The sequence below is a fragment of the Gavialis gangeticus genome, unplaced genomic scaffold (genome assembly GCF_001723915.1).
Source record: "Gavialis gangeticus isolate Ggan-Ray unplaced genomic scaffold, GavGan_comp1, whole genome shotgun sequence".
Taxonomy (NCBI): domain Eukaryota; kingdom Metazoa; phylum Chordata; order Crocodylia; family Gavialidae; genus Gavialis; species Gavialis gangeticus.
Window position 1 is genome coordinate 83256822 of NW_017729032.1, and position 8956 is coordinate 83265777.

Consider the following 8956-nt stretch of genomic DNA (forward strand, 5'->3'; position numbering starts at 1 on the left):
CTGACCAATGCCACATAGACGGGGAGGATCACCTCCTTAGATCTGCTTGAGATGCATCTGTGGATGCATGACAAGGTGTGGTTGGCCTTCCTAACTGCATCCCCACACTCCTGGCCCATATTCATTTTGGAGTCAATGATGTCTCCAGTATCTTTTTCTGCCTCTGCACTGATGAGAAGGGAGTTCCCCAGCCTGTAGGTATGGTGCTGGTTCTTCCTCCCCAGGTGCATCACGTTGCACTTGTTGGTGCTGAATCCTATCCTATTCTATCCACCCACCCCTGTAACCTGTCTAGGTCCGATTGCAGCCTATTCCTTCCTTCTAGCATGCCCCCATCCCTCCACATCTTAGTGTCATCAGCAAATTTGAACCGGGTGCCTTTTACCCCCTCGTCCAAGGCCTTCCGAAAGTCCAGGAAGACTATGTCCACTGCTTTAAGAGCTTACAGTGAAATAAGGTTTAGCTTGAAGATCTCAATTTTTCCACTAGAAATCAAATCCTTCTCTTTGGCTCTTCCTATTCGCTAGTTTAGATAGTTTTGTTTTCTGCTTGATAATGTTTAGATAGTTTAGATAGTTTTTGTTTTCAGTTCTTGTGAACCGCATCTGAGGCAGTTCATTCTTTCACACATGATATGGTGTGCGTAGGTGTCTAACTCAATGCTGTGAGTTCTGCTATGGAAATCAGATGGGTAAGTTCTTTGTAGATTCAGTTCTTAGTTACTACAGTAATGAATTGCTTAGAAATATTCCATTGGGTGGATACATGGATGGATAGTTCTCATACTTCAGAAGTTGTGCTTTTCTTCCAATAGAAAATATATAAAGTAATTATAGTACTTCCAATGTTACAACCTATTTGCAAGTCTGAATTGACTAAACTTATCCCTGATGGAACCAAAGCTGAGGTGAGTCAAAATCATTATACTCATTTCATGTTTAGATTACCCAAGACTAGATTTTCAAGGTATTTAGGTACCTAAAGGTGCAGCTAGATGATTTCAAATTCCTACTATATGACTGTATGCATACTTAGGTGCTTAAATACCTTTACAATCTGGTCCCTGAAGTCTAATATCTACATTTTCTTTCTTTCTTCATGCCCTCCTTTTGTGTAGTTTCACAGATGTTGAATACAGAAAGGCAAACAATTCTAGCATGTCAGAGATCTGGGTCATGATAGTGCTACTGATAAGCAAGCTGCATCTTTTTATGCATTTTGAAAGTTGCTTTCATAATGACATAATCTGTGGAGAGCAGAAACGTTCAGTTCAAGTTAATCTTTAGCATACAAATATAAAATATTTTGTCTGAAAAATCTTCAACATCAGTCTGCCCATAACTGAGTCCCAAACTGTAATTTAAAAAATTAACTTCCCTGAGAACTATTGTAGCAACTTGTTCTAAATTCAGGTTCACAACTATGCTTTTAAAGCTCAGACTGTAGTGACTTAGTTTCTGTAACTCCACTAATGTCAATGTACATTTACCAGGGATGAACTTGCCTCATTTCCTTTAATGTTTGCTATTTAAAATATACGCAATTAAACATATGTGTCAATTTGATTTTTACAAAGTCCATTTTATATATGTTAGGTATTAGTGCCAAATATAATATAAATGTTAATAAGCAGTTTACTTTTTGTCCAAGGATATATATATATATATTTTTGTCCAAAGATGGATAGATGGTTAGAATGATTTCTCTCTCTCTCTCTCTCTCTTTGGACAAAATGTATGTATCTTTGGACTATATATATATATATAGTGTATATAGAAAGTGTGTGTATGTATATATATATGGACAAAAACTAAAATGCTTATATGGCACATACATATTTAGGTATATTGATATTTAACATGTACTGACAATTTTAGGCTTAATGGAAATTATAGAATATTGTAATTATCCCAAAAAAGCAAGTATTACATGAAGCAGAGCAACCCAGGAAAAAAGAGTAAAGGTGACAACTAAGAGTAACTCCAAAGCATTAAGGTAAGGAAACGTGCAATTCAAGTATCTAGAGAACTTTAAGACTATCTGATCATGACAGCTTGCAAGAACCACCTTGTGTGAGGGCTTTTATTCGCAGTTTAGAATAAATGGTTTCTCAAAGACAAATTAGAAGATTGTATTTTTGTAAAAATATTTCCCTTTCATGATGTTACTACCTGAAAAGCTTAAGGTACCTTTGCTATTCCAAAGATGTTCCAAGATCCTAACCTTGTCAAGGAGCACATTTTAAGAACTTTAAAAAAAGTATCTACTATACTTAATTATTTTTAAAAAAATGTAGCTTATACTAAAGGAGCAAGTGCTATAATATTGAAAGGAAAAGTCATAGTGTTTTTAACATAATAAAGAGATTCAATCCCTGTTTTAAATTCATAATGTAATGCAACCTTAACTATTGAACTGAGACCAATGATTCCATATTTAAATTATAAGTGGTATAAAGTACTGAGTACGAAATAAAAACCTAAAAAAGCACTTAAATAGGCACCTATTTCTGGAAAAACCTAACATGCAAAAGTGTCTCCCTATTCAGCCTGAAAGCTCTTTGGGTACATGTACCTTAGAGTTATCTAGTACTTCTAAGACCTGAACAACTTGCTGCTTAGGTCCCATTAGATTGCAGAAACTTGGCACAGCAGAACCTAAATCCCACGATGCACCAGATGTATTGGGAAGTCATTGAGAATGCCCCTCCCACTACCCCAGTTCAGTTGCTGCTACTTTAGTTTTAAATGTGCCCTACACCTTTTCAATAGTAGTCCAGAGGTTTAAAATTTACCATGAAGTGGGAAACTATGATCAAAGTTCTTGAATGCCTGAGATTGGTCCAAACCATGTATTTCACCAGCAAAGATAGAACCATAGCCATCCAGTTACAGTCATGCTCCATTTTACCTGTTCTATGAAATCTACATTACTTGCCACACATGGCAAAGCTTCAACAGGAAAGGGAGGTGGGAGTGGTAAAATTACTCCAGCTCAACCTAGCCTTAAGTCTCATGATCAAGGAAAGGGGGAAGATGTGTATTTAAAGCTCTTCAAAGAGAGGGCTTGTGTCTGCAGGTTCCTGGGCAAGTGCTCTAACCACTAGGTGACTCATAAAAAGAAGGAATCATCATTTGCCCTTTTTTCCTCAGATGAGTTTTACACCAGCTAAATTTTAGAAGAAAAAATATGGAGCCCAGCTTTCTTATTTGAAAGAGGACTTGTGAGTGCCAACATTCAGGAGAGGATTCTGTATGCCAGATGCTGAGTAGATGGAAGCATTTGTCTGTGCTTCTCACCCCAGGCACCAAAGTTTTAGAGAGGGGTTAGCATTTGAAATACACTTTCATAGTTTCATAGTTAGTAGGGTCAGAAGGGACCTGAGCAGATCATCAAGTCCGACCCCCTGCCATGGCAGGAAAGAGTACTCGGTCAAACGACCCCAGCAAGCCGATTGTCAAGCCTTGTCTTAAAGACCCCCAGGGTGTTGAAGCAAAGTTTTGAATATGAATGCTGCCAATGCTGGAACTTAGTTTGGCTGCGAGTGGAAAATTCCATACAGAATCAAAGCTGCCCTTTCTATAACCTTTAGAGCTGTCAATCAGCCATGACCCAGTTTCTAGCTTGCACATGCTCAGTAGGGGAAAAGTCTCTGGCTAGGCGCAGACTCAGAAGAAACTGCTCTGACGTAATGGGACTAGAACTTTCTGGCCTAGGAGCAAGCTAATTGGCTATGGTTTCTCTATAAAAGTTCATGAGCCCCCACCTGGGTGTGGGTTGTTGTGGTGATGGGTTGTGCGGAGAGTTTTGGGGTAGTGAGTGTTGAAGAGTTGGTCCTACGGGAATATTGTTTAGTGAGTTAGGAGTTTTAGAGGAGATTGCTGTACTGAGGGAGAGAGAAAGCCTCTTAATTTCTATAGAAGGCTTCTCCTCTATTGTTGATTCTGTTTACTTCGTGTTGATCTTCGGTGGTTGCTGAGACGACGGCCAGGACTCATCTCTACGATCAGCCCGACTCTCCAGCTACCGGACTTCTCATTTACAGCATTCTTGAATTGGCGTCATGAAGGAGATTGGACAGTTCATCTGTTATTACAGTTTGTTTGTCTATGTTCCAATATATGAGCTGTTGACCAGCCCTAGGACTAACCAACAGGCAGCTGCACCTATCCCAGTGGGGTAGAACGCAAGGGCTTGTTGGGTCACCCTGTGGGCCAACAGTCCCCTTTGTGTTGTAATTGTTCAAAGACTGTAACCAAAGAATCATCACCTACGCCTACAAAGCGTAAGTTAAATAAAACCCTTGTTAATTTGGAACCAAGAACTATTCACGAGTCTCAGTTCTCCTCGCCTGACAACCCGGCCTGTTTCCGTGTTCAATTGCCACCCCGGCCCATCGTGACACTGGGGCTTGGTTCATCCCTCCGGGACACAGGGTAGGAGCCAGCACCACTTTGCTTGTAAGTTGGTTCCAGATCCTAGCCACCCTGACAGTGAAGTAGCGCCTCCTGATGTCTAATCTGAATTTACCCTCTGCCAGCTTGTGACTGTTATTTCTAGTCACTCCTGGTAGTGCTCGGGGAAACAGGGACTCCCCCAATGCCTGCTGGTCCCCTCTGACTAGTTTGTAACAGGCTACTAGATCCCTGCTCAGCCTTTTCTTATGGAGGCTGAACAGGTTCAGGTCCTGTAGCCTGTCCTCATAGGGCCTGCCCTGCTGCCCCCTGATCATGCGAGTGGCCCTCCTCTGGACCCTCTCCATGTTGTCCACATCCCTCTTGAAGTGCGGCACCCAGAACTGGATGCAGTACTCCAACTGCGGCCTGACCAGTGCTGCATAGAGGGGGAGTATCATCTTCCTGGACCTGCTTGAGATGCATCTGTGGATGCATGACAAAATGAGGTTGGCCTTCCTGACTGCATCCCCACACTGCCGGCCCATATTCATCTTGGCATCAATGATGATTCCAAGATCCTTTTCTGCCTCTGCACTGACGAGAAAGGAGTTCCCCAGCCTGTAGGTATGGTGCTGGTTCTTTCTCCCTCGGTGCATCACTTTGCACTTGTCAGTATTGAATCCCATCCTATTCTTGTCTGCCCACCCCTGTAACCTGTCCGTCTGCCCACCCCCGTAACCTAACTTCTACGCTTCCTGTTTTATATGAATATAAAATGCTTTATACTCATACTTTCCCATGATTTTTGCTGACTTCTTCAATGAGATAATTATATAGGTAGCAATAAATGACAAAGTATCAGAGCTGCCAACACGTTTTCTACAGAAAGCATAGCATCACATTGATTTTTACCTCTTTTACTTCATCAAATTTGAAGGGCTAATTCTTTTGCCATTATTACTATTGAAATTAGTGCTGGAATTCCTACTGAGTTCAATAGGAGCACTTGTTCTATATTATGACAATGCCAAAGATTCCAATCAGGATTTAGGAACAACTCTGCTAGGCACTGTACAGACATATAATAAAAACAAACAGTTTCATGACCTGAGAAGCCTACAATCTTGCAACACACCCTGAATGGACAGACAGCATCTGTGCTGCAGTCCCCTTGATGACACATTAATCTTTTTACAAATGAATCTGAATACATGTAATTATGCCTTATATCAAAATATGAACATTCTAATAAAATGCAAATGGAACCATTTAAAATACTTTGGCAAAGGTCTCATGTGTATGATCTTATCTATGTACCAAGATCATCTGAAACTTGTGGAATTCCAAATTCAGAAATATTTGAAAGGTTACTGTAACCAGTTGTCACAAGCTGGCACAGGAATCAGTGGGAAGCATAGAGCATCGCCATATAGAAATGCTAATAAGGAAAAAGAATGAAAATCAGCTTAGGGGACAAATGTCATGACATTTGTGAAATGAACATTGTGTAACGATGAGGTGGTCTGAAATTATACATTTTTGGAAAGCCAAAAGAGTTTGTGAGGTTAAAAAATTTATACAAGGGAAGCAGTAAGAATAGACCTAAATAAACCTTGCTCACAACAATGAGAAGGGGCATAAGAATTATCTATTCTTTAATTATTTATCTCAAATTTGGAAAAGTGACTAGTGAGTTTGAAAATTAGTTACCTTTCTGCTGTCCACAATTTAGCAGCCAAAAAATATGATGCACGTACATAATGAAAAGCTGTCCCTTTTAAGATATCTGAATTTGATGCCCCAAATCTCTTCCCAATTGTTTCATGTTATTCTTGTACTATATTAAGTTCTACGATATTTTTTACAATTTATATCTTATAAATGGGAATACTCAGATTAAACACTAATTGGGAAGATATCTCAGGGTGAAACTGACAGGAAGGTAGGGGATGGAAAGAAAGGGACAAATCCCAGGATAGCCAATATGCTGGTATTTAGGTCACTAGTTTGGAATGTGAGTGGGATCCTAAAGGAGTCCACAAACCAGCAGTCTACAGGTTATTTTGGGCACATCTATATGAGATGCTTTACTGCACAGTAGCATAGTTTACTGCAAAGTAAGTGTGCACATCTACATGTGCACAGTTTTACTGCATAGTACATGATGCTGCTCACAAGTAAATTAGCTACCTCCAAATGCAACTAGCAAATTTACTTGCGAGTAGTTACTGTGCAGTAATGCATGTATAGACGCTAAACTGGAGTTGATTCTCTCCTGGTTAATCCTGCTTCTAGTGGGCCAGCCTGAGGCTAGCCCAAGGACTCCAGGTCTGGGAGCTTCTCCTACCCCCAGTCTGGCCTGCCTCTATGGCAGCCATAACCTCAGGCCCTTAGATTCATAGATTGTAAGGCTGGAAGGGACCTAAGAAGATGATTGGGGACAGTCCCCTGCACCAGGCATGAAAGACAGTTGGGGTCAGGTGACTCCAGTAACATGACTGTCCAATCTCTTCTTGAAGATTTAGGGTAGGTGATTCCACCTCAGGGTCGGTGATTGCACCACCTCTGGAGGGAGCTTATTCTACAGTCTGGGCACTCTAACTCTAAATAAGTTTTTCCTAATGTTGAGCCTGAATTTGTCTTCCAGGAGTTTGTGGCTATTACTCCTGGTTTTCCCCAATAGTGCCCTGGTGAACAGTTATTCACCAAGCCCTTGATGTACTCCCCTTATGTAGTGGTAAGCTGTTACCAAGTCCCCTCTCAGCCTGCTCTTTTCCAGGCTGAAGAGTCTCAGGTCCCCTAGCCTTTCCTCATATGGCTTGCTATGCAAGTCTCTGATCATATGGGTGGCCCTTCTCTAGACTCTTTCAAGCATTACCATGTCCTTGTAAAGTGTGGCACCCACAACTGGACAAATACTCCAGATGAGGTCTCACCAATGCTTAGCAGAGCAGAAGAATCACTTCCTTGGTTTTGCTGGAGATGCATCAATTGATGCATACCAGAGTGTTATTTGCCCTGCTGGCTACAGCATCGCACTGATGGCTCATATTTATACTGTGGTCTATTATTACCCCCAGGTCCCTTTCATTCATGGTGCAGATCAGTTTGGCGCCACCAAGCCTGTACGTGTATAGGAGGTTGTTCATCCCCAGGTGGAGCACTTCACATTTCTCAATGTTGAACTTCATCTGGTTCTGATCCACCCAACTTGGTAGCTTGTCTAGGTCCACCTGTATCTGTAGCCTATCTTCAAATGTGACCATAGCTTGGTGTCGTCCATGAAGTCTTTTTTTTGTTTGTTTTTTTAGAGGCCCTTAAACCCTGCAAGCATTCTGAGCCTGGGGCTCATGTGCGGTGAGTTTGAGGACACTCCAGGCCTCTGTGCCTTCCTGGGTAGGCTGTAGGCTAGCTGCATCAGCCTACCTGTGCCCCAGTGCCCCTGCATGGCACTGCATGGATGCCAGGCCCATGCCATCCAGGCTTGCAAGCTGCTCCGGGCTTCTGCCAGTCCTGTCAGCACCCAGGTCCAACTGCAAGCACATTCTAGCCACCAGGGCCACCTCCAGCTGCCACCAGCCCATCCCTAGCAGCCTGCAGGTGCTGTGGGGTATTGCCTCACCACACAGCTGGCAGTCCTGTGCTGTGCCCACTGCAGGCAACTGTTCAGGCCCAGCAACACAGGGACAGCTGCACAGAGGCCCAGAGAGCTGGCATGGGATCCCCAGTGGTCTCATCATTGCCCATGCCAGTGCCCACCACCCAGGGCACCAGCTGGTCATAGGACGAGACTGGTGACCTTGTGGAACAAGGTGGAGGTACATCACCAGTTTATGTGGAGCAGGCATTCCTATGCCCAAGTGTATGAGGATCCTATTAGGCAGGATGAGGGAGTGCGGGCATGAACAGTTGGCATGGCAGTACTGCATAAAGGTCAAGGCCTTCTGGGCACACTGGCTCACCCTCATTGACCACAATCATCAATCAGGGAGTGCCTGCAAAATCACGCCCTTTATATGGCAACTGACAAAAATCCTTACAGCCTGGGACCCAGACCACAGCCATACTGTGTACAACAGCAGAGGGCCTGCCCAAGCCCCTACCCCAACCTGGCACCTGTGGTGATGTGTCCCTCAGGGTGCCAGCAGCCCATCCTGCTGAGCTCCTCACTGGCAGCTTTCACCAACAGCTTGGGGAACCCAAGCCAGCATTGCCCTGACAGCTCTGCAGCTTCAGTCCCTGACATAAGGCACTGCCAGCAATGTCACCATCAGCTGTCAGCAGTGCCAGCTCCTCCCCAGGGGGCAGGAGGGTGGCATCCTGGGTGACTGCACTCTGCACCCTGGAAATAGTTTGCACAGGGAAGAGGGTGTTTTATTGTTGGTGGATGGGATGGGATGGGTGGTGGAGGAGCTGTGTTATTGGAGGGCTGTTTGTTGGTGGGGTGGGGGGGGGTTGATATGAGGGGAATAAAAAACTTGTTCTTCTGAGATGTGTCTGCAGTGAGTGTGGCACTGGGGGTGGGTGATGGGGTGGGGGCTCTGTGGGTGGCTTCATTT